Raw genomic sequence first — 26,908 nt, forward strand, 5'->3', positions numbered from 1 at the left:
ATCTTAGGGCAGACTACCATCATATAATGCTAAACGGGGAGGATATGTTCAAGACTACTTTAAGGACTCTTGCAGGACATTATGTGTTTCAGATGATACCTTTTGGTCTCACCAATGCTTTAGCTACCTTCCAAGTCCTTATGAACCAGGTTTTCCAACCTTTCTAGAAAAAAATTGTCTTAGTTATTTTTCATATATACTTGTGTATAGTCAGAGAGTAAATGATCATGTGCAACACTTGAAAGTTGTGTTTGAGATTCTCAACTGACATTCACTATATGCTAATAGACGAAAAATTCATTTGGTCAAACACAAGTCGAGTTGTAACAAACGGAATCCGCCATTTTAGAAAAGACAATGGGGAAAAATTTTAGATCAGAAAACTTTTGTTGTAGTACATGGAATATCCCAACCTTGTCCAGATTTGGACGAAATAAGAGTCGTTAATCTAGAGGGAGATCTTGCAATAATTGAATTATTTGGTTATGATTTTGGTCGCATAAGGGTATATGTAACTCATTAATGGATTTGTACGACTTCATGAAATTCAACTCGATTGAGTAGAACTCCCGAAATCAATCTTAGCGTGAATGGGATTTTTTGAGTGTCAGTGGTGTGTTGATAAATGGGGGTCTCAGAATCTAGATCAAAACCCTCCCCTATTGTAGAACGTAATAGAATGTGTAATTATCAATAGGGGAGGGTTTTGATCTAGATTCTATAGTTGAAACAACCCTATTTTGGTTACTTAAAATAATGGGTTTGATCTAGGTTCATAAAATTGTTGCTATTTGGGTATTAGATATTTATTATTCATTCCCTCATTATATTGATTGTTTGTAGACCAAGAACAAGCTGCACAAATTTGAAAAGGGGAGGATAAGTTTTTTCGGGTTTGAAGCTTGTTTCGAGGTAGGTGGTGGTTGAAATTCTATTATTGTGAGATGTCTATTTATTGTTGCTTCATTATGATACTTGTATGTATAAATTATTGATCACACTTGTTGTAAATGAGATAGAGGAATGATGAATGTCATGAATCATGAATCAAATGTATGATTTTGAGAATATGACTTGTGATTGTGATAGTGGTGTGTTTAATGGATGGGCTGCGAGGTTTTGGCATAACTAACTTTGATCGAGTACCACGTTTTGGCATAACTATGGGATCGGTTGTCACATTCTGGAATAATTATTGGATCGGGTACCACGTTTTTTATGCTAATTATTTGGGTTTGGGATCCATGGAAGGACTAATGACTTGTCAGAATTGTGTATCTTAAGAAATATAAAGTTATCCGTTGTTCATAAATGTTGATAGTATTGTACATGTTTGATATTTGCATATGATTATGATGTTGTATTTAATTTATTGAGTTAAAGTTAATGGGATAGTTGTTTCATCCTATCGGTACCTTGTGGTTGCATACTGATATTGAAGTTTCTCTTATTTTTGTTGAGTAAATGGCATCATCAGGCGTTGTTGAAAAACCTCATTTAGAAGATCAGTAATTGTTCAAATTTAAGGATGAGACAATTCTTCCGAGACGTCATGAGTACTTCTTTCGTCTATGTCCAGATTTTGGACTTAGACTGTTCTAGTTAGTATTAGTTCATTAGTTTGGTGGATGCATCCCTTCTTCTTTAGACTTGTTGATCATTAGATATTTTGGTACATTGACTTTCTTGTTTTAGGTTATTTCTTTCCCATTGTTTAGTTTGTTGATAAAATTGTTTTTATTAATGTTTTTGTAAACTCCCTATTTATTTACTTGGTATTTAACTTGCTTCCGTAAGTTGAATTCCTTATTTTTGAATTAGGTTCATAGCCTGGGTTGTAGTAGTTGTTATCCAATTGGAGAGTTAGTGTTGTTACAATCACGACAGTTTGGGTCATGACAAGAGTACTTGGGTCATGTTATTTCCAGGGAAGGTGTAGCTATTGATCCCCAATAAATTAGAGACATGTTCGAGTGGCCAAGACCAAAAACACTCAAAGAATTAAATGATTCCTTGGCCTAACTTGCTACTTTTGAAAGTATGTTGTTAATTGTTGTATTATGACTAGGACCCTCATTGATTTGTTACAGAAGGATGTCTTCAAAAGGAATCCAGAGGCGGGACTTGCATTTGAAGCGCATAAGAAAGCTATGAGCATTAAACTTGTGCTCAAGCTTCAAGACTATTTATAGGAGCTTGTCATTGAGACTGGTGCAAGTCATCAAGGCGTTGGTGCACCACTTATGTAGAATGGAATACCAATTGCTTATTTTAGTAAAGTATCAGAAGAGAAGCATCAAGGCAAGTCTATTTATCTGAAGGAGTATATAGATTTGAGTGTTTTGGATAAGTGGAGACACTATGTACAACAAAAGCACTTCGTGGTCTGGAGTGACCATCATAGCTTAAAGTATCTACTGGAACAAAAGGTAACCTCGGCTATTGAGCAAAAGTGTTTAACAAAGATGCTTTTACTTGATTATGAGGTTCAATATAGAGTTGTGGATTTTTTGTCTAGGCAACAAAAAGAGTTAGATTCACTGGATGATCAGGCCACTGGGACTATAATGGTTATAATTAGTTTTACTCTAACTTGGGAACAAAATATTATTGGGAGATATGTAGAGGATGCTCATGTTCAAACTTTCTTACACTACTTGTAGTAGGTTCTCGTGGATCCAATTTATGGCACTAGTAGGATGGTATATTAATAAAGAAAATGTCTGTGTAATATCGCATGAAACTCTCTGACAAAAACTCATTTTTTTTCCATGATAATCCCCTTTGTGGTAATTTTGGTCAATTACGTACATTGAGAAGGTTGTCACAACTTTTATATTATCCAAATATTAATCTTATGGTTAGTGATTATATGTCAAGTCGTCATGTATGCCATAGGAATAAAGATAATAACAAGTATTATCCAGGATTGTTGGAACCATTCCACATTCGTAATCCTAACTTACCTTGGAATATAATAGGTTTCACCAAATTCAAACCATGGAAGAAAAGGGGAGTACCCTTTTCCGAGACAAGGATAACCTCATTGTTACGATGGCTTTCTACATCAATGAAGGAAAAAACTAAGAGTCCGTCGACTCTTTGGAGTTTAATAAGGTTTGAATATGTGTATGTAGACGCAATGTAGAAGACTTCCGACCATAATGCCTCCATGGAATTGCAGAGTGTCGATTCTTAGTATTGCACATTCAGTCCTGCATGAGTAGAGGCGCGCAGGAAAAGATTAAATGCATAGTCATATCTGTTAAGAACATAATTCTAAGAGCTAAGAGGAAGGAAAAAGTAGCACATTAATGACATGTAAGACTAGTTTTGCTTTTTTACTCACTTACTAAAAATGGTTATTTCCTCTTATGGACAAGCAAGGAGTTTTCTCACCCCATTGTAGTTGCACCGATGAAACAAAGGAGTTTTTTTTTTCATCTCTGAGTTTACGATATTTTCTACTCATCCAAGCTTTTCTAGGACAAAGAAAATGCTTATATGAGAACAAGTCAGAGGAATAGTAAAAAAATAATGAAGCATGGTTCCATATCAGCTTGGACTTTGTGCAGTAGAAATAAATGGAGATATAACAACATTTTCTGAATATCATATTTTGATGTTTAAATGTAAAAAATGTGTTTGCCAATATTTATACACATTTGGACCAAATGTCATAAATTTTAGTGTGGGATTTATTTCCGCTTTGAGATAATTGGCAGGAAGAATTTGTGATATTTATTTTGTAAGTATTACCAAGTCTAAATCTAAAGATGTCATATTAGTTGTGGTTGACAGATTCACTATGTATGCCAATTCTATAGCTATATCGCACCCCTATACTACCACAACTTTTGTTTCCTTCTTTTGGAAGAGGATACATAGCCTACCTGGAAATTTTAAGTCTGTTGTGACTAATAAGGACAAGGTGTTTTTCACATACTATTGGCAAGATTCAATTGACTTAAAGGAACTCAAATCAATTATATATCTTCCTTGCACAACCCTCAAAGTGATATCCATACAAAAATTGTTAATAGGTGCTGATACATATTTTTTAAGATGCATGGTGGCAAGCAAGCCTAAAAAGTGAAAAAATGGCTATCCGTAGCTAAATGGTTGTTTAGTAAAAATTTTCATATACTGTTGAAGTTTACTTCTTAAAAATATCATTATGGGTATACATCACTCAGTTATGTATCATACCTTTAATAGAAAATCTAGTGCAAGTAGCTGAAGATGTGATCATATAGAGACAACAATTATTACAATTACTTAAGGATAACAACATGCAATTGAAGACCAGATGAAGTTCTTTGCTGATAATATGAGTGATAGAGAGTTTGCAATAGGAGATTTATTATATGTGGAGTTGCATACATATAGAAAAACATCATTGTGTAGCACTATGTAAGAACCTTAACCTCAACTCTACATATTATAGTCCCTATCTGGCTATTTCTAGAATTGTTAATGAATCTTATAAACTATAATTACCACCTGAATCTAAGGTCCAACCCATAATCCAAATCTCATTACTCAAAAATAAAGTGGAAAATTCAGTCGCCTCTGTCTAATTCCGGAGATGATGGTCAGTTTATATCTAACACTGGAACTGATGGTAAGTTTATAGTGCATCTATTTCACTTTGTGCAAAGGCAAATGATTAGTAGAATATTGTTGCCACTGTAAAAGTGTCGGTTCAGTTGTCAAACCTTCTTCCTGAATATACTAAATGGGAGGACTACCAACAGTTCCTGTCACGACCGGGGTCTAGACCCTGAAGACGGCGTCGTTGACCTCTCTGAGGTTGCAGACATGCCTACATACGTCATCATTACATCATATAGGTTAATTTTAGCAAAACTTTGATACTTTTGTTTAATTTGAAGTATACATATACTTCATAGTAAGAATTTCATTATATCACATCAGTTCACAACAACCATCTAATAACAAGATATTCAAATGAACAAAATAGTTAATAATTGCATTAATATAATGTTGCTAAAATGGCACCAATAAAACGTCTGAGAATAAGTAAAAAAGAAACAACAGTGGAACATCCTCCAATAGCTCATGCCTACATCCAAACTAGAATATAAGACATAATCATCCTTGACCGCATGAGGGCCTACCAAGTCCGGATGAATTCTTAACGTCCGGGTAGCTCCTACGTAGTCTCGTAAGTTCTAGCGTCCCGCTGCACCTACACCTAAAAGTAAAGGATTGTATGGAATTACTACACATTTGCTCTAAGTATGGGTGTATTCAATTACACAACAAGGACATGCATGATTAAGAAGAGCTCTCTCCTAACTATATAAGTTATGGAAAGCGAAGTTAGTTGGACGTGCCAAATAAGATTAGGAAAGTCATGCTATGAGAGTAACATGCATCATCATTCTTTTCATATTGCACAAAACACATAGCACACTTCATTTAGCACATATATATATCACATATCTTTCGTTCATATGCCGTCAAACCTTGGAAGCACGAACTTGACATTAGGACTTCCCAAATGAGGGATCCACATATGGGACTTCAACTAGGGATCCTTCTTTAGAAAATATAGAGTCTGTTTCATTCATTCATACGTACTTCATTTTCATCCATTTATATACCTACGATGTTGTTTAGGATTTTCATCGGGTTTACTGTGAAATGAGCAAGAATGACAAAGTGTTATTACTTTAGTCTAGTTCACCTCATGATTATCTGATCCAAACACCTTTGGTATCATTTATTTCATTATGTGCATTACATGAGACTAGCCTCATTGTTTCTTTGGGAACTTCAACTTTAACCAACATAGATCATGTGAGCTTCATGAAATCTAGTGTCTAGCCCACACCAAAAAGAGGTGGAATCACTTGCCAAAGTGAAACAAAAACATGCTAGCATATATAGGGAAATGAACCTTGCTAGAACCTTATGTTAGCAGCATAGGTTCAAATACTAGGAGATATAGGGAGACCTATACCCTCCTAAATGGATCGTCTCATCTCATGAGATTTTCACGAATCTCTACCTTCCTGAAAGAAGGAATTACCACTCATAGCTAGTCAATCGGGCTCAGTATAAAGTTTTATACATTCATCTCACACATCGTAGATGCTAGCTTCAAGAATGAGGGCATCATTGCTTATTAAATGTCTCATCTCGTCATTATTATTAAGTAAGCATTAATCTAAATACTTTCATTAGAGTGTTTCTTAGAGACTGGTCTCTTTAATATTTTATACTCTCATAGGTAAGGTTTTTGGTAACATTTATTAGTCTCATTTCAGATTGTTTTCCACTTTCATATTAGTATCTTATCATGTTGACATCACATTCGTTAACTTTAGCATATTAGCTTTTCACAATTCCTCAACCCATTACGTGAAAGTTTACTTGGTCATATGCCAATGCACTCGGCCTTTTAGTGTGTTTCACACTCTTACTTAACCCTCATGCGGTCACATATTTCATCATACACATCTTAGATTCACTTACTTTTAAACGTACGCTGCACTTATGAACCCATATGTGATTTGAAATTTCAGCTTTGGGACGTGAGATCAAATACCAACGCCTACATTTCTTTTCTTGTTTTCTCTCCTTGACTTTTCTATTTTTGACCGAAAGGATGTTGGATAGAATCCCTCACAACCTCATTTTATTTTTCTTTAATTGGTTATCCTTGTTTCCTCACCTATCCAAGAGGTTATGGGTTAGATTCCCACACACCCCACTTTATTTATCTTTATTATCAAATGGAACGGTCTTAATTTCACTAGCTTTTATATGGTGAGGTATAAATTTCAAATCCCTGATGACCTCACATATTTTTTAAAAAAAAATTGAAACCCAAAAACCTTCTAACAGCTTAGCCGAGACAAATTTTCCAAATTTTTGTAAATTTGGTCATATTTTCAATCCATTCTTTCTCAACCTTTGTACATTAGATTTTTATGGAAATCCTTGGATATTTAGTACATTATTATATTTATTTTTCAAAGTAATTTATACAAAAAGACAGGGATTTAACATGTCATTTTCGTGCTCCAACCCGTGATCAAGAACCAGGTCAAACTTCCTTTTTACACTAACTTATCACATAGTTTCGGATAATATTATTTATAATCACTTAAATGCAAACAAACATAAATAAACATAATCATCACGAGAACACATTAGATCCCAAAATGCTACCAGCAAATATATCAAACCTACAATTATCGATGGGAGCTAGTGACAGGGAAATGAAACGAGGAAACATTCCTAGTTTTCAGATTAGATTTCTACTGAATCCTAGGGGTCTCTTTTGAAAGGGACCAAGAGGAAGAAACCCGTAACTTTTCTGTCGTTTAACACTTGTTAAAAAATGATCCAATGTACTTCCAACTTCCACGAATATAATGCTTCACCACCGAAACTTCAAGCACAACCCGTCGAGAAATTCACTTTGTTTTTCATTATTAGACTAGTTTTCTTTTGAGCTTTAGCGTTCATGTTCTTCAAGGGTGATGAGCTTTAATTTTCTTTTCTTTTACTGATAAATAACGTTAGAATTAGAGTGGAGAAACGTGAGAATAAGTTTAGGAGTAGGAGTTTTAGGTGAAGTCTTAGTCAAACTAGCACTCCTTGTTATTTAAATAAAAAATCTCTTTTTGTAAAGCTTAAGTAAGATGACTAATTTTCCCTTACTTAATAAGATAATGAATTAAAAATTAATTCCATTAAATATTGCTTCCACCAAGTATCAAACCCGGGTAAAGATCCTCTCACGAACGGGTCAATCCAGGTCGACCTAACCCGAACCATCCACTAAAATACATCAATTAATTAATTAATTAAATCTTTAGGGTAATTAACATACTACCCTTAGCCTGGAAAAGACCATTTAACCCCTAGACCCTACAAACCTATGATTACCCCTTTCAATTCCGTAAAAGACTGATACGGGTGAATCTTCATATTCGGGTACCCTACATGGCTAAACCGAACCTTACATGGCTCAACTAACTCACCAAGTTGGTTGGCTTGGCAGGTGAATAGGTTCTGAGGTATGGTTCCACACGCATAAGCCGTGTGAAGCCAGTTTAATCTAGGCATTCTAAGTAGGTTTACGCATTACTTCGCATAGTAATTTTGGGTTGTTACAGCTATGCACAACCCTTTCTAATTTTAGTCTTGATCTTTGAGGACAAAAATCATTTGAAGTTGGAGGGAATGTGATGATCTCAATCCTACCTTAAAAAACGTTGTTATCAATATTTGAACTAGAGAAAGAGTATAAGCCATTAATAGTGATATTAAATATTAAATTGTCGAGATTAAATTAATTCAAATAGAGCTAAAGGGACGAGATCATACCACATGGACATATGGTTATCTATGTACATCACAGATGAGAGAGATGGCTAACTTTAATCTGATATTTTTTAATCCTCCCCTCATGTATCTCTTCTTCATTTGAAGTTCTTTTCTCTTTTCATCAAAATTTGATTATCTTCTCTCTACTTCTTCTTCTACATATCACATCACCAATATATAGATCACTATAAATAGTTTCTTTTTTTAGGTAGAATTTTCTTCTTCAATTGAGTATCATTATACTATTTTTTATCTATGACATAAAATTCTAAAAAAAGGTGTTGAGTTGATTGTTAATTTTTACATTTAAATTTTATCTCGATTGAGATCAAAATAGGGGACGAGCCAAGTTCAATCCCTTTTCAATTGATCGTTGGTATGTTGATATACCATAGTTTCACGATACTATTAATACTTTTTCCTTAAGTTTAGTGTGTCCAAAAGCCTTTTTGTGCTAATTTTGATATAAGTTTCTCTTTATTTGCAGGAAATCTGTGTAAAAGATGAATTCAAAAGTTTTTGAGCATGAAATACAGAAAAGTACAACCTACTGAGCTTTTCACGGTCCGTCATCCTCGTGCCGGTCCATAGGTGGCATCGTAGTTCTGCTGCTGAAGGAAGATGGGGAATTCTGACCAAGTGTGGGGTTACAGAAAGAGTGACGGACCGTCGTATCCATGACAGTCCATCCTGCTAGTTCATCATGAAGTTCTGAGAAGTAGTCCCGGTAACCATATTCCAAGAGTTCAAGTGTTTTGGAACGGAGACCCCCGACAGACCGTTGTGCCGATGACGATCTGTCATACCTGCCGTCGAGGATAATGAAGAGAGAAGTAGAAGAAATTGAACAAGTATGGGATGATGGAGTCCATGACCGCCCGTCATGACCACGGGGATCCGTCGCGAGGTCCGTCGACCCAGCCGCGTTTTGACATATTTCCAGCAAATAGACTCCTTATTTAATTAGGTTTTAATTTTTACCTATAGTTTGAAAAACCTCATTTTTGAGGTTAGACCCTTGATTATTGTTAGACTCTTGATTATTTGGTTGGACTCTTGAATATTTTTAGACTCTTTGTTATACTTTTTTGTGATTACTATTACACTTTTGAAGAATCTTTAATCTTCAATTAATTTTAGCAATTGATTGTTGGTGATTTTGGTTGATTAATCAAGTGAACTTCTGGATTTTACTCTTTCTCATTGAAGTAAGTACATGAATTCTTATATCATATATTTGATATTGTTATTATGACTATGGGTAACTAAACTCCATAACTAGGCTTGTGGGAACCATAGGCGAATAATGAGGGCAAACCTAACTAAAATAACAATTCTAGAATAGTGTCTTGCATGTATTGATAATTCTTTAGCTTAGAAGTCTTTTTAACGGATGGCCAACGTTAAAACTCACCTAAATGCTACTTGCCGGACCAAGAAGGTAGATAATAGGAAAAGAATTATCAGTATATATTTAGTGTATACTATCTAATAGGGTAGTATTGATTGGTACGAGGTAATAACTTAGTTAAATATCGAATATGATTCTTAATATGAGGTAAAGGTAAGGGTTAGTATAGCAACACACGTAGCCGGACAAAGGTGCGGAGCAAAATTTTCTAGATTCCGGAATAAGGATTTAGAAATACATAATTTATCATTTTGCATGCAAGATACTAGGAAAGAATTGTTATAGTTTGAATTATCAAGTTATGAACCTGTGGGGAACACGTAAACCCTAGTTTCTTTTATTAATTAATTAAATACAAACAGTTGAAGCTGTGAATTGTCTCTTTTAATTTCGCTAGTTATTTTCATCTATTTAGAAAATAGAAAACCCCCCTTTTATCATTCTTGCTTTCCAAGAAAGTAATTGACTGAACAATAGTAATAATATATTGAAGTAAAGTCTAAACTTTTTTCCTTGTGGAAACGATCCCAACCTCATTAGTTGGGTTATATACATGACAGGACCGCTTAACTTCTTATTTGAAAAGTAAGTTTGAGCATATCATTTGTTAATGCGAAAACTGAGCAATAGAAAAACTTAACAAGGGGTTTTTGTGGCCTTTTTGGAGTGAAAAATCGGTGAAGGAATGAGGAAAATTAAAGAAGGAACTTTATTTCCCATTCAATATTCCCCCTTTATTTACTATGATAAATGGGATATCGGTTAAAAAATTTACAGCGTCACTGTAAAATTGTTGGTCTAATTAAATTACTTCTTAGGTTGAAATAGCTGGGGTTATTTATGGGTATCAATATTATTACTTCCTCCCCTTTATATTATTTACCCACAAAGTGTAATGTTGGTGTTGGTTACATGGATTCAATGGTTTTTGTATTTTTCTCTCTCATTTTTTCTTGAGTTTTGACGATGTATTCTCGCTGCATCTATCTACAAAAATTAAATACTATAAAGATAACCTTTGAGATACTAATGGGTGAATAGGAAGCAAACATCATAAATTGATCATGGAAGAGGAGCTTGTTATTGTTAAGAATCCTTTGTTGGAGAGGTGGGTGTTGAAGCCGTTAACGTATATTGAATTTGTTGCATCAGCAGAGAACTCCAGGGTAATTCACAGGGGAAAAGGTTATATTTGGCAGATCCATTTTAGTAAAAAAAACATTGACGGAAATATAGTAATTTGTTACCACTTTAATAATCCTTATTATTTCTTCTTGGCTTTAGGATGAATAAGATATTGCTGATATTGTATGTTTCAAAGACGACATAAATAAAAATATTGTTGAGATAGCAAAGCTAAAACTCATTGTGGATATAGCTAGTATATATATTTAAAAGTGACCTAGAGCGGAAATGTATATAATTATAGGTCTTATTACTAAGAATAGTCTCTCCAGAGTATATGAAAAAGTGCAATTGATGTATTTAGCATAAACTGCTCAATGAACTATTTAATTACAGCTAGTTGAAAGATTAAAGCTTTAGTTAATGCATGCAGCTTGCAAACCTATACCACAAGCAGTGATCTTCAGATATCGTTTTCCCAATTCATTTGAAAAAAATATGAATTTTGAGTAGTGGCATGCTGCAAAGAGAATGCAACATTGGTACCGTCATAACTATTTATTCAGACTTTTAGTTGTACTGAGATACTGGCCCATATTTTTTTACTTTAAGTTGACTTTGTCTTGGAGTGCTCGTTAAACCTCTATTGCAGGGTCGAATGTGCAGATGTGGAAGGATCTTAAGGTCATTTTCTCTTGAATCTCCCTCCAGTGGAAGCTTCCTCGGCTTCAGCCGGAGGAAATTTGGGAGATTCCCTGGTTGAATTACAGGTGGAATAGCGAGACAGCTCCAAGGGACATGGGATCGGACCTGGACACTGCCCATTCATAATGAATTTTAATTGGGTTTTCCCAATTTGGGCATATATGATACAAAATTTCTATTTTTGTTTTGCTTCTCCTTAAGTTTTTGTAAGTACATTAGTGGTCGTTTTTCTATTTTCATAGCCTTAAATAATATTAAGTGATTATGACATATTGTTCTATTATTGAGAATTGGTTAGATTGTAAAAATTAGTCTATGTGCAATTACGAGTGAACAGAAGAATCAAGTAAAAAACAAAGGAGACAAGGCCGAATTTGTGTTTCACCTTGTCCCTCTCTTGTGGGGGACTTCATGTTTATGCGATCTTACCATGGTCGAAATGATCCCGCCCTGTTCCTCAGTTGGGACTAGTTTCTAGGACAACACTTCATGTGGGTTCTCCCCATTACTAGAGTTTTTCATTAAATCCAAGGCTATAATTAAGCATTTAGAATTTAGGACAACTCTGTGTACTAGGATAGATATTCTCCAAACCGAGTCAACCTCACAGTATACACACAAGAACTCCTTCCCACTTGTATAAAAGAATAAGCATGGACATCAAATGAATATGCCTATTAATAACATCGTTTTTAATCGGATGAGAAACACATCATGGGAACCTTATAAAACAATAAAAAAATCTCTATTATCCAATAATATCCCTTTTTCTTGCATGGATCCCTACCCATCCTGACTACACCGATTCCGCGAATAGTGTTTTATTATCATAAGTTACATGACTTGAAAATGTTGAAAGGCAAAGTAAAAAGGCTATGGAACTTACCAAAAGGTAGATCATCGAGTGGATAGGCAATCCCAACTTTTTGCACCGAATGGTCCTTCCCAACATATTTTTGGCAACAATAAATACATTTTTAAAATTCTTAATTTATGATGTAGTTTCGAATATGAGTTTCGTTCAAGAAATAGTTTTCGTTATTGGTTAGTTTTTATCATAAAGGCAATATTTTCCTTCTCTTTGAAGATTTTCATTTCTGAGAAATTGTAAGTGGGTATTGGAGATTCTTTATCTTAGACATTTGTAATGACGTTACTAATCGTACCTAGTTGATGGAAATCAATTTGTTAACTATTTTTATCTTTTAATGATATCTAGTTATAACATCAATTCTTGGGGTTTGATCATTGGATTATGGACTGATTTAGCTACTGGGTATTCTTAATTGATTGTGTAAATGGTATTTAAAAGTTATCTCATTCAGTAATTTGGTCTTAATCTTAAAGGTTGTAGTTGCAAATGCAACTATACCTTTATATTTTGGCTTTCTCGAGAGACAGATTTTAAAACAAATATTGCTAACTTGATGATCTATAGGTATCAGGTTGACATGGGTTCAACTCAAGAGAGTTAATACTAAACCCTTTTCCACACATTCAGCTCAAGAGAGTTATGGGACTATACAGAAGATTGTTCTTAATTGCTACTTATTGATGTGTAAGAGAAACCAATTGGCTTCAGGGTAAATTGCTCAACAGAGAGGTTATCCCTACTAAATTCTAGCTTGTTAACTGATTTACAACTATTCACTATTAATTTCATTTACCCGGTTGTTTATCTTAGCACATAATAGAATCACATCCCAAGAATTCCATCTCCATATTCATATTTTACTCTTATTTATTGTTTTAGTTAATAACTAAATACAAAACCCTTTTGATATTTGACAGTTTTTTCACCCAAAGCATGAATTATGGTTTTATTGTGAATGTTTTTAGCCATGACTGATTAGAGCATATTCACATTTGGTTATTGATTCTCAAATACATACCACTACTTGTGGGAATGATCATAACCATTAGATTGGGTTTTATTACTACTCATGATAGTTTCTATATTTTTACACTTTTAACGTATTTTTGTCATTGGATTTGTGCTCAAATATGGGTTACATTAACGGCTAGCATTTAAATTTTATTTTAATCGGCATTTGAAATTTGTTTTCAGAACCCCGATTTTATTTTTAAGAATTTAAACTCTTATGCAAATGATATTATCATGATTGTCGTGTGTTGGTCATTTCTGATAGGATTAGAATGATTTAATGTTTTTTTAATTCGATATTCTTGCCTATAATTGTTTCTAATGTTGAATTCCCATAAATATATGACTTAAAATGAATTAAATTTTGTCGGTTGTGCTTGTATATAGTCTAGTCTAGTTTGATGAAGTCTGCATGTAATGACCCGTAAGATCATTTTTCAAAATATATATGAAAGCCATTTTACCCATTTCAATAATTGCCCAAAACATTTTTTATCGGTTTGTAAAGTTGGTTAGAGAATTTTAAACTACTCCTTTATATATTGTTAATTAATTTACAATTAATAATTAACTTAGTTTGTAACTAATGGGCTGAGCCCATAATTTATTTAATAAACTATAATTCTTGAATTTTTATCCATTAAAAAAATTTCAAAGGGTTTAACTTTTTTTACAAATCATGAGTCGACAAGGAACAAAAACAAATAACATTCTTACAAAGGGATGTTACCTGAGGCGACAACAAAAGGGTAAAAATAATTGCTGCAGGTGAAACAAATTTTTCATTCATTTTTTATCTTAGTTTAGGAGTATTAGTTTTTAGCATAGGTGATCAATCATTATTATATTACTGTTTGGGAAGCTCCATTTGTATGTGTATTAATTATGGTCAAAGTAATTTTTATAATTAGGAAATGGAGGCTGAATGTTAAGTTATTATAAGAAATTAATGATTAGGTAATAATGACTCAAATGACTAAAATAATTATTGGCCATGAATACTTCCAGCAAATTGAATTGAATGATTCACAAATTTTATTCGTGTTTGATAATTCTCTGTTTTCCAGTATACTTATCATATAATGATCTAAGTTTTATACATTGGGATAACTAATTAAATATAGGGTGTACTATATTAGATTATATGAAAACTATTTGAGTTGTAGTGCTTTGATATATTATGACTTAACCATAGGCTTAAATTTTTAGAAACAATTGAAAGAACTGATATGGTAAGTATTATCAATATTTAAGAACTTGATTACATCTTTGGACGAGTTCTGGGGGTCTAAGCTAGATATAGGTGTGTCGTTAGTTTAAATCCTTATTGTGATTATTTATTCGGTTAGATTACATTAATTTGGAAGTCTAACAAAAAAGGAGACTCAAGTCCTGGAGTGATTGTTCGACTATTGAGGCAAGTTAATTTCTAAACCCTTGTGAAATGTATTAAATGCATGTATTTTTTGTGGTATATATTTAGGAGTAATAGGACTAGGTAATGGGTTGACTTGTCCACATTGCTTAATTGTAATGATGAAAAGAAAAGCGTAATAAAAGACAATGTGATTAATTGCTTTTGTGTGATTTGTTGATAATGGAGAATGGATTGAAAGGCTCTTTGGATCATTGTTAATGTTGTTGTGAATTGTGCAATGTTATGTAAATGGTGATATCCTCTTTATTTGTGTGAACATATCATTTTCTTGATTCTGAGACATGGTTTTTAACAAGTGTTATGTGCATTGAGAAAGAATGAGAACTTAAAGATGATATATCATTTCGTGGGACATATCGCGTGCGGTGATAAGTACTATATTTTGAGAATGTATCGCGTGCTGCGATGGTTACATTTATAGTGGGACGTATCACACGCCGCAATAGATGCATGGACAGTTATCTCGTCCATGGGTCCCGGACTGAAAGACAACGGGTATGTATCACTAGGTCAGACATGTATAATTATACTTAATATTGCATTACATTGCACTGCACATACTTATCATTAGTGAACTTAATATTGTGTTTGGTTTATCTTGTGAATGTTACCTGCGGAACTTGTGGTTGATGAATACTGATCTTGTTGTTAAGGATATGTAATTTGTTTAGGTGTTATCGTTGAGGATATGTAATTTGTTGAAGTGTTGTTGTTGAGGATATAAAATTAATCAAAGTGTTGTTGTGGAGGATATGTAATTTGTCTAAGCGTTGTTATTGACCTATGTGCTACGTAAACAGTGAGTTGTTAGGTTGGACTGCTTTTTATGTAGGTTGTAGTTGTGGAGGTTAGGTTTGGTTGTACGAGTACCCATATTTCATACTCTTAGCCTCTGTTTAGAGGTATACTTGTTAAGTACAGTGTTTTTTTACTCACCCCTTGCTTCTATAATTTTTTGTAGGTTACTAGCTCGAAACTTTGTGATATATTCTCTTCTTTTTCGAGGCTCCTTTTAGATTTTTGAGGTAGTTGTTTGTCATCTCATCTTACCTTCTTACTCTTGTTTATTATTTTTTAGATCTTCTTACTTTTGTTTATGATTTTGTTCTACTTTAGAAACAATATCATATGAGGCTTAGATTTTCTATTGATTCAATTGTAATACTTTAGAGGCTTGTACATGTGACAAATCGATTTTGAGGGTATTTTTGAGTTTATTACAGAATTTTTGTATTTTATTGTCATAGTTGATTTTTAGGTTGACTCGTCTTGGTGGGATAAGACGAGTGTCATTATGTATATTTTTGTATTGTGACACTATGTAACTCGTAAGTGAGCCAAATTACATAATTTGCCCAATGATAGAGAGGTTGACATCCTTGTAAAGGGTATATGTCATAAAATGGTGAAATTTGGCAAAACATGGAGAAGTCTGAGTATCCTAAACATAGTGGTGCCACTGGTCTAGTTTTAATATAACTAGTGCATGTTTTGATTTTGTTTTCAGGAGTTGCAGGGTTGAATTGGAAAAGTTGGGTTTAATATAGGAATGATGTGTCATTTAGGGAGCTTAGGAAAGCTCGTCGAACTACTCGGCAGTTTGCTGAAGGAACCCATCTCACTTTAATTTAATTCATTATCTAATTTTAGTTTTTGTAACTTTCAGCGAGAAGCTTAGGTCCCTGAAGGCACTCAACGACTTACCAAAAATCTTCTTGACCACCCTCTGTCAGCACCATAAGCCCTTTTCACACTGTAACTTTCAGCGTGCTAATCCTTGCTCACCAAAAGATGTTTGCAATTCATTCGAAGTCCATTAAATCGCCAAATTTAAAAAACTTTAGAGCCAATCAATTCGGCAAGCCTAATCTATTTCGCCAATGTTATTCTGCGACGCACCTACATATTTGGTGTATTTGTCAGCAATTTTTTTGTGTGCCTTTAATTGACCCATTTCTAAATTATTCCACTGTTTGCATTCATGGCTAGACCTAAGGTTGCATGTAGATACATGGACTACAAAAAAAGTTTAAGGTCATTACAACAGGGATGACACATCAGCTGATGAGTTAGATGCAGAGATCGACGAGTAGAGGATAAAGATACGGGGGAGATATATATGGAGACTTATCAGATATTGAGGAGATGATTATGCTGTTAGTAATCCAAATATCACTGACTGAGACGTCTATTGTAGCTCCTAGTGGTTCTTGTACTATAATACCTCCTGTAGCGACTCGGCTACTTTGTCCCTAGATTAGAGTGATGCCAAGAAATATGGAGCGACTTTGTAGACAGGATATCCTCTTTGTCTTCCATTTATTTTACTTTTGGATACTTTTTGTTGCATATAAGGATGGACGACTTTATTTGTGATGAGGTAAGGCCAAGATTTTTTGAGATACTTTGGAATATTTATTTTTATATATTTTGGTTTTGAGAATAAATTGTATTGTAGAATGCTTTTTGTGGAATGCTTGAGCTTGTGGCTTGGTGTTTTAATTGTAAATGATGTTTGATTTTTTCGAAGAATTTTTCCAACTCTTGATTGTATTGAATGTGGTTGTTCTCTCGCAAGCAAGTCTTGATTATTATCAATATCGACGACCTTAATAGAACTCATAATCTATGAGGCTCAATTGATCCTTGTATGAGTAATTGTGAGTAACAACTTGAATCTTTAAGTGCACAGCTGATCCTTGTATGAGTAAGTGGAGTCTTGTTATGTGCACTCATTATTGAGTCTTGTGTAGCACTGCTTGACACATCCTTTTTGAACTGCTAAAGTTGAGTTTACTTGATAAAAAATATAATTTTAAGTTGTGGGTATTGAAGAGTGCATGATTTGTACTCATTTATGGATTTGTTTTCATTGATTTAGTATCCTCAATTTCATTTTTTTTGCCAATAATTGATGCATGTCATTGATTTTCATGTATTTGGATTGAGTAAAAAAGCATGGATACTAATGAGCAAAAAGGAATAAACGAAATAATAAAGACATGAGGACCGCCTAAACTATTGGGTCATTCGCCAAATGGCAACGATCCCGCCTAATGTTCCTAAAACCCAACGTTACATAAGTCGGCCAGTCGCCGATTGATTTTGCAATGCATTTCCTAATTATTGACAAACGTTAAAGAAGTTGAAGATGATGAAGACCAAAGCAAAAAGGCGATGGAACTAACTAAATAGAGGAACGCTGAGTTGATCGGCGTTCCCAATTTAATGCGCCGGACGGTCCTTCGTAAGACATTTTTTGGCAACTACAAATACCTTATTTAAATTATTAATTAAGGATGTTGTTTTTAATGTGAGTTTCATTTGAATAATAATTTTCATTATTCCTTAGTTTTGAGCATAAAGACAATATTTTCCTTAGCTATGAAGATTTGAAGAATACCATTTCTAAGAAATTGGAGGGGGTATTGAAGATTCATTATGTTATAACTTTTTAATGATGTTAGTAATCTTATTCATTTGATGGAAAAAGAATTTGGTAACAACTTCTATTGGTTTATGATGTCTAGAAAAAACCCGATTATTTAAGATGTAATTATGTGATTATGAGTTCATTTAGTTGCTGGGTATTATTAATTGATGGTGTAAATATTATTTAAAAGTTATTTCATTGAGTAATTGTGTCTTAATATAATGGATTGTAGTTGCAAATGCAAATCTACTTTTGTATTTTGATCTTGCTAAAGATAGAGGTTCTAAAACAAAAATTTCTAATTTGATCGTTTGTGGGTATTGGGTTTTGATGGGTTTAGCTCAACAGAGTGAATCCTAGACGCTATTCCACACTTTTCGCTAGAAAGAATGATTGGACTAAATCGAAGGTTGTTCTTAATTGCTACTCATTGATGTTCTAGTGAAACCAATTTGATCAGAGTAAATTGATCGAGATAGGTTTTATCCAACTAAAGTCTAGATTATTTATTAATTTACAACTATTCACTATTATTCACAATTACGAAAAGTCTTACCCTAGCCTATAATCAAATAACATCCCAAGAATCCCATATCCATATTCGTATTTAGTGTTTATTGTTTTAGTTGATAACTAGATACAAAACAACCTTTGATATTTGACATGTGTACTCCCCCTAATCTTAAATTATGTTTCTATTAGTAAATGTTTTTAGCGACGACCACATAGAGCATATTCACATTTTATGATTGAATCTCAAATATGTACCACTCCTCTTGGGAACAATCCCAAGCTATTTGGTTGGGTTATATTACTACTCACGATCGTTGTAGAACTTAGAATCGTATGAAGTGTCTTGATACGTGAAACACTTATGCATAGGATGTGATTTGGGAGGTTCCTTATATTGATTCAGTCCATGTTCTTCATGATGTGTAGGTTGTCTTTCCTATTGACATACTGAGCCTTTCACTTTAGTGTTATTGACTTTTCTATTGACCTTGAGGTGGGCACTCACCCTATATTAATTTTGTGTTACTAATGGCCCATAAAGAATTGATATATCTTAGTGTTCATCTTCAGAATCTCTAGGGTAAGGTATTCATTAGGCCCAAAAGCAAGCTAACCTCTATATATTTATTTCTTCACAATATTGTTGGTAATCAAAAGAGCTTCACAGATCTGTCATTTCCTATTCTTGAAATCTATTTTTCACTATCCTACCATTGGAGATTTTTTTTAATGAAAAATAATTTTGAGGAATCAAATTGTTTTAAAACAAATCAACAAAAGAATACCTTTGGTATGTTGTGAATTCAATTGAGTGAATTTATTTAGTTTTGGTTGGATTAAAAAATAGGACAAACAATATGATAGCACGTAAAATTTACATATAATTTTGATGCAATGTTGACAAAAAGTCAAGTGATATGCTTTAGAGCCTAAAATCTATGTAGATGGGTATTTCAAAAAAAAAATAGAAGGATATAAAGTATATTTTCTACTTGTCAAAATATAAGTGCAATTTCAACCCTTTTCATGATAAACTAACAAATCTATGTAGTCTACAAGTAAATAAATTATAGCCGAAGTCTAAAATTGATCTAAAAATTACAAATATTTAGAAAAATAAGAAGTTTTACTTGATTTAAAGTAGGAAATAGATTTGTGTTTCCAATAAAGACGTTGAAAATCATTTCGCAAATAGAAAGATATCAGTTCTAAGGGACATACACATAACCAGAAAAAAATACGTCAAACTAGTTTCTTAAATCAATATTAAATTTTATCGGAAACATACATCAAAATGATTTTTTATATTTGGATGAAACTAATCAATTGTTCAAAACATAAGATGTAAATTAACCTAGAAAACAAAGAAAAATATTCATGTCTTATCGGTAACAAACAAGAGTAAATAACAATAAATTGAAAGTACTTATTAAAGAACTCTTGTGAGCTAGTTGAATGTATTAGTTAGTGATTTTCCTAGAGATCTTCACAATGTCAGAATCATGTAGCAACCTTTTCCCTTTTGTTTTGCAAGCATAAATTCACTATTTCTTTGTCTTCGTGTTGTTTACCATTTTCTTTATCAGTTAGAACATTTATTCAAACATGGAAAAATTTCATTTTCATCGACATTCTCGTGTAGTATTTTCACAACCCAAGGGTACCCCGTAGACGGCACTAGGAACATGGAACCACGGAAGGCACCATGTAATCCACATAACATATCATAAAATAAGTAAAGAACAGTAAAGAGTAAAACACATTTCATGTCTTAAAATGTCTTTTACAAAAGAAATTTAGAAGTCTAAACTTGACTGAATTAGCTATTTATTACAGTACTTTAGTGAAAAATATGGTCATAACCCCAAAACAACATCATCCAAAAAGAAGTACAACAATGAAACTTTAATGATTGTATCCATTCTCGAAACATGAGGACTAATCAAACGAGTAAGGAGAATGAAAATTCCAAGCTCTAGACATAGTAGGGACAACCTTCTTGACTGAACCCTAAACATTGGGAAAATGTAGGAAAATATAGGTTAGTACGGAAATGCACAAAGTATGATAGGCATGCATAAAAACCTTTAAGACATGATAAAAGGGACATTGTATTTAAATTCATGCAATTTCGTAAGTCAAAGTTTCATTTTGAAGATATAGGAGAGGTATATGTCATAAACATGTCCAATATGTAGATCATCATAGCATAATAAGAACATACCATAAGTACCCTCAAAATCTACTTGTACAATGAGAGAATACAATTAAATAATCCTACCCATACTATGTAAAGTTTCTTAAGTAACTATTATTCATAACTTATATTTTTGTTCATACCATAATAATTGAGAATAGGACTTAACTGACAGAGACCATATGAGCTAAACATGGAATCCGGCGTCTACCACACACCGAAAAGGGGTTATTCTACTTTCCTAAGGTAGAACTATACTCCTAGCTTAGGTGGATCTACTACCCAAATATATATGAGGGCATATAATTTATGGGATAAGGGGAGTGCCAGTAGAAAATCTAGCCTCTACTAACGTGACGGATTCCATCCCTAGAGATTGGTCCTAGAAACCCAGCCTCTACTAACGTGTGATCTTCCATCTCATATCAGTATCCACTTGGTGCTAGGAATTATTTATCATTGAATTCATATTAAGTCTTTACTTCAGACTATAATTATGGAGGAATGTTTTGACACTCAATCCAACATAACTCATACAAAAGATCAGAGATTTAATAGGTGAGAGTATAGTCTTCTAACCTTAGAATCAATTCATGTAACAAACCATTAACATCATATCATATTCATACAAAAGTGTGTACATGAGGATAACTTCCAATAACACAACAATGAGGTCATAATAATCTCTCAAAGCGGTCATAAATCAAATAGATAAACCTCATAATAATGCACAATTATCACACTTTTACCTTCAAGGAATATCGATCATACTTCCATCAACACATCTAAAATCACTACACTATACAAGGATATTAACATGATTAAAATAACTCAACTACCACACACATAATCTCATAATATTCTCCTATGATGAACAAACCCACATCACAAGATCATAATTGAGGAATATGGAGTTTCATGGGTTCTTGGGTAAATTCAACATAAAAACTATATGAAATAACATATAGAGTATATCATCCATTAATCATTATAAAATTTTTTTTAAAAAAACCATTAGATTAAAGTCAAATCCTAACTTTTAGGGATATCAATAGTTTTTAAATTGGATTTTGATCCAATGAATTTTGTGAGAATAACTTGGTTTTTGAACCTTATCTCCACCTTATTCTGACTTCTTCTTCCTTGAAGTTATGGAGAGTAACTAATCTTTGGAGGGGGTGAAGTTTTAGGTTTATATTTAGATTCTGGGAGATTGATTTAACAGGGGAAAATTTGAGTCTAAAAATCTTATATACTTACAAGGGAAAGGGTAAAACAATGTAGTATCAGTTAAGGGAAAATAACAAATGACCCTTCATACTCAGACTTTTTAGCTCGCCAAGTGGTACCTTGGCTTGCAGAAATTTCAGGTATCCTGAACATGGAGACAACCTACAGGGCGATGGGAGGGGCCTTTGGGCGATTCGCCAGTAGGGTTGGTGAATATTAACCTACACAATCCATTTTTCTAGTATATAGGCCATAGGGGACTTTCCACTAGTCGATGCTGGCAAACTTTGTTAAGAGCCAAGTCACTTTTGCAATGGCACTGCCCCTCATCGAGTGGACCAATGAAAAAATGGTTTTCTTCACCCATTAAAAGGTAGTTTAAGACCTTTACCCATTTAATGTCTATTTACCCCCTAACCCTTATCCCTAGTTTAACCTAGTAGGATCCTGGGTGCTACAAGTATTTTGCCTACTTTATTTTATAGTGCAACCCATAATTTGTAAAAGGAAGTCGTTTTTTCAAATTTATCAAAGTTTCAACAAACTTAGATGCTCATATTTGTAAATACACGGACCAGGTGATAGAAAAATAAGGCTTATGAATATAAACAAAGTCTATTCATTAAATAGGGTTAGCTATGACTTTAAGGTTTACCTACAAAAGTTTTGTTTCACAAATATTTATTTTTCTTTTCATTTGTATATTTTTTGTAGCTGGAATTAGTAATTGTTGTCTTAATATGAGTTACCTGATTGTTGTGTATGTCATCGATTTTCATAAAGTTATTCCATGTGTCATAAAAATAATTTTGAGTCTCATTTTTGTCTTGATTGTTGTATTAATTTTTTTTGCACTCCTTTGCTGATGATTCTCTCTATGAGATTGAAGATTCTCTTTTTATTTTGTTCGATTTATTTTCATTTCCACCAACCTAAAAATTTTAATAATAATTTGTTTTATTAAAATAATATAATTCGGTGCCTTAATGAGGGTTAAAGTTAATATTGTGTAAATTGGGGATATAGTGTAGTTCAAAGAATGAAAACAATTTCTTAAAGAAATAATTCAAGGCAAGAGTACATACATAAGATCATTTTTGACACAACCCTTTCCTATCCCTTATATTTTTGAAGTGTTTCTTTTTATTAAAAGTGATCCTTAAAAAGTAGTAAACTAATTTGTCTACTTCAAATAAATTTGCTAAAAAAAACTTTTATCAATATAAAAATAAAATTTAGTGTTCGGATACACATTCAAAAAGTAAATAGCCAATAATTAATCATAATCTTGAAAAATCAAAACCACTGTACTACATAAAGTTCATTGGTTTTTTCTAGAAAGATGACCATGATGATTATCATTATCAAAGAAAATTCATGCAATGTAAAAACTTACCATGACCTCAATTATTACATTGGTTAGTGGCTGAACATCTTCTTTGCAGTTCTCAAGACTTTCGAAGATATATCTTCTTAAATCCTAATAGATCGCAACATTGTATGTTTGCTCTCATAGAAGTAAAATTGCAATCCAAGACGAATTTCCTTTATTTTCATATGGGATTACATTATAAATAATTAAAATCACAATATTACAAAATAAATAATAATAATAATCATAAAAACCACGTTTGATAATTTTGAATACGTACAAAACAAACGGTGCCTTAATAAATGTTTTTGAAATACATAATAAATGGGAAATTAAGTATAACTAAGTTCTAACTCTATCAAAAATAATTTTACTACATCTTTATTGTCAATTATTACATAAAAAATAGAACATATCGAAGGTTCATTTAAAACCTTCATTCAAAACTTAATTATTCCAAGTATAAAGCTTCTACAACTCAAAACTGACATAAAACTGAACCAAATACCTCTATAAGCATAACACCAAAACCTGCACCACACATAAGATATATAGAAGATACAGGAAGGGGAAAATTAGAAAAGTCACAGTTAGAAAATAGGAGGGATGTTGGGAAAAGATACCTGATCACCCTAAAGAAAATTTTTGAAAAAATAAGGAACAAGAGTCCTCTAGAATGTAACGAGACTCACCAACATACTTCGAGTTCTCAGCTGCGTCAAGAGGCACTACTTACTCATCCTTTTTACTTGCGCTCAGAATATGATGTAGACCAACTGAAATCAGTACATTAATGTAAAAGTATGCGAGTTGAATGCTCAACAAAACACTTCTCAAATTAGGAATAAGTTATCCAAAAATAAAACAATGAAAGACATGCAATATATGAAAAGCATTATAAAACAACTCAGTTAATTAAATATCATGCAGTAACAAATTAAAGTTTACTTACATAATACTGTTATACAGTTTATGTTGGAGTTTCTCTAACTGACAACCACCCCTATTAGGCTAAGTGGGTGACAGAATGTCTTTCCCATGCTTTAATAATTGTCTTATACTTTGTCATCATATAAACCGCTTAAATTTGTGGACCCACTAGCTTATTTAGAAGCATATTAAGGAATCATCTAAGTATGATTCTTTACTACTATTGATGCCTACATGGTATATGGAGACATGAGTTAATATGAACTCGCATCCCCATATTTTTGCTCAATACTACTCCCAAAATATACTTAGCTCACGTGCTTGTAAAAACAAAAGTCTTTCTGTGGTTTGAGATAATTACACAAAGCATAGCTTAAAAGCTCTCTTTTAACCGATGTTCTCTTTCATTCTCAAATGTGAACCTATTTTAAACTTCACGAGAGTACATAGTTCCCATATACTTTTTTGAACAAATGAACTTCAAGACTTTACTCTTTGCTTAATTTTGAACTTAAGTCTTAAAATAAAACAGAAACGTTTGTGAAAGACTTTTGAAATTTTTATAAACTTCTCTTGAATTGTTTCTTACCTTCTAAAGAATACTCTTAACTCTCCATGAATTGAATTATTGATTGAAGGATTATGATTTGTGATATAAAGATCTAGTGATGCTTAGGAATGTGTTTTTATAGCTAAACATTAGAAAAGTCATGATATCAACATCTTGGAACAAGTCTGCAACCCAAAGTTGCATTAAATATTTTTCGGCGAAATTTAGTTGTATGATTGCTGGTAGATTTAGGTGTATGTTATGTTTTCGTGAAGAATATGATTATGTTTGTGCACTTGAAATCGTGCGAAAGACAACCATGTGTTTGAAATTATGTGCAAGTGTGTGTGGAAGCTTGTTGTAGTGACTAAGGTCCTCGGGTTAAGGCTCCAAATTCGGTAATGTTATGGTTGCTATTTTACATGCAAAAACCTATATAAATAGTGATGTTGATTACAAATGAATGTATGGCTGATTGGAGAACCAATCTTTTGGGTAAATGATTTTATTAAAAAATTCACTCCAAAATGTAGCAAAACGTTCTATGAATTTCCCTAAGAGTTCATGTGAAAGTATTGGTGAAAATAAGATGAAAAATGATTAGAATTCCAGCAAACCTACAAGTTTTTTTAGTCTAAATAATGATGTATAAATCTGGAAATTATTTTAGTGGAAATGGATGACGCCACAAGGATATGAACCTGTGACCTCACCCGTATAATTCTTTAAATACGTTAAAAGGGAAATGGGGTCAAGGGGAATTGATCTTGGGTGGGCTGGCTGAAAGTAAAGTACAAAAAAATAATAAAAATAAAATGGGAGGCATGGGAATCGAACCCACGACCTCATGTCAGCGAGTGGGAGAGAGGGAAAATAAAAAAAAGAAATATGCGGAGTAGGAATCGAACCCACGACCTCAAGGCAGTGAAGGGAGTTAACAGAAAAATGTAGATAAAAAAAAAGAGAGGATGTGGGCATTTTATCCCACAACCCATGCTCTATGCGAATTGTAGAAGGAGAATTAAATGAACAAAATAAATGGGGTAGTGGGGGTTCGATCCCACAAGCCCTCGGCAAATTAAGAGGATATTCCAAGGAGATAAATAAAGAGGGAATGTTGATGTTGGGGCTCCATTTAGGGTCCCAATATCATGTGTACTAAAATCAAAATCAATGAAAAATGTACGTGTTGTCCTGGGTATTCGAACTTGGGTTCCCTTGCCCAAATTCCATATTGATGCGTAAGTCATACGTGAATTAAATGTTCAATAATCATGCCACCTACTTAGATCGAAATTGAGATCTTGCCATACATACAAGATGCAGAAGTCTTGTACTACATAATCTTAGGAAGATATGAGTCACTTAACCAACTATGAAAGAAGCCTCATTGCTTGTAAGTATAGAACCATAAGTCTAGCATACGGTTAAAAATAAGTGAACCTAAGATGTATGTAATGTAATGATGAAACCCTAGAACGACTAAGTAAGAGTGTGAAAAACACAAATGGCCAAGTGCATTGTCATATGATTAAATGAACATTCACGTAAAAAGGGGTGAGTAATTATGAAGAGAAAATGTTCTTACGTTAATGAATGTGGTGACAACATGATATGAGACTAATGTAAAAGATGAGAACAATATCAAATGTGACTCAATAAATGTTACGAAAACGTACTATCCTATGAGAGTGTAAAGTTAAAGAAGAGACTAGTCTCTATCAATACTCTTATGAAAGTATTGATATTAAC

This window comes from Solanum lycopersicum, chromosome 10 (genome assembly GCF_036512215.1).
Source record: "Solanum lycopersicum chromosome 10, SLM_r2.1".
Taxonomy (NCBI): Eukaryota; Viridiplantae; Streptophyta; class Magnoliopsida; order Solanales; family Solanaceae; genus Solanum; species Solanum lycopersicum.